This window comes from Charadrius vociferus, unplaced genomic scaffold (genome assembly GCF_000708025.1).
Source record: "Charadrius vociferus isolate BGI_N301 unplaced genomic scaffold, ASM70802v2 scaffold183, whole genome shotgun sequence".
In the NCBI taxonomy this organism is placed as follows: domain Eukaryota; kingdom Metazoa; phylum Chordata; class Aves; order Charadriiformes; family Charadriidae; genus Charadrius; species Charadrius vociferus.
In genome coordinates, this window is record NW_009648250.1 from 2,327,621 (window position 1) to 2,328,426 (window position 806).

Consider the following 806-nt stretch of genomic DNA (forward strand, 5'->3'; position numbering starts at 1 on the left):
TTCCCTCTTGGTGGTGCTCTTAAGCAGATGTTTCCAATTCATAAAATGGTTTCATTACAACAAAAATAACAGGTTTTAACTTGTTTGCTCAAAATGTGCATCGGGCTTCTCCCCTCTTCGCCTCCACTGAGGTGGCCAAACATGTCTGTGGGAGCTGTACCTAGACAGGAGGTGTAACGATAGGTGTTCAAACATTTATGAAGCTGGTTTGCTTAGTTGAGACCTAAATTAATCTCATTCTAAACACACATGGGGAAGTAGGGAAAAACTGAATTTGCTGCATGCTGCAGCGGTACAGGCCAGGGACCAGCTGACGCTGGCTCCTGAAGCACTAGCACGGTGGCTTTCACTATCCTCCACTTCATGCGTCCTCGGTATAAAAGTATACTACTTATTTCACATCACCCACAATATAAGGTTTGTGCTTCTGGGGCAGAATTAGATCCCTGGGTTGGCTCAAGATGCTTCTGTCCACATGATGGCATACAATTAGCACATGAATTTCCTTTAGGTAAAAATTACAGGTTTTTCTGTAGTCTCTCCTGGCTTACAGAGTTTGTCAGAACCAGTGCGACAAGGAAGCAGCTCTGCAGTGCAGATTAAGCCAGGGGAAGGTTTTAGCTCCTTGCTTTCTTACCCTGTACTTCAGAAGTAATCCATGGAACCTGTTTTTCAGGAGATGACATTACTTCTTTTCTGTTGGAGGGGTACTTGTGTGGGAGAGATTGGTTAGCAGCATAAGTAGAAGTTTGGCGTGCCAGACTTGGGCCTGTTGAAGAGATAACTACTTACAACTCCAATACCAT

General features: G+C 44.3%; 1 protein-coding gene across 1 annotated transcript in view; it reads left to right on the forward strand.

Annotated features, from left to right (window-relative positions):
* Positions 1-806, forward strand: part of LHFPL2 (lipoma HMGIC fusion partner-like 2) — a 16,078-nt gene that overhangs the window by 1,489 nt on the left and 13,783 nt on the right. The window lies entirely within an intron of this gene.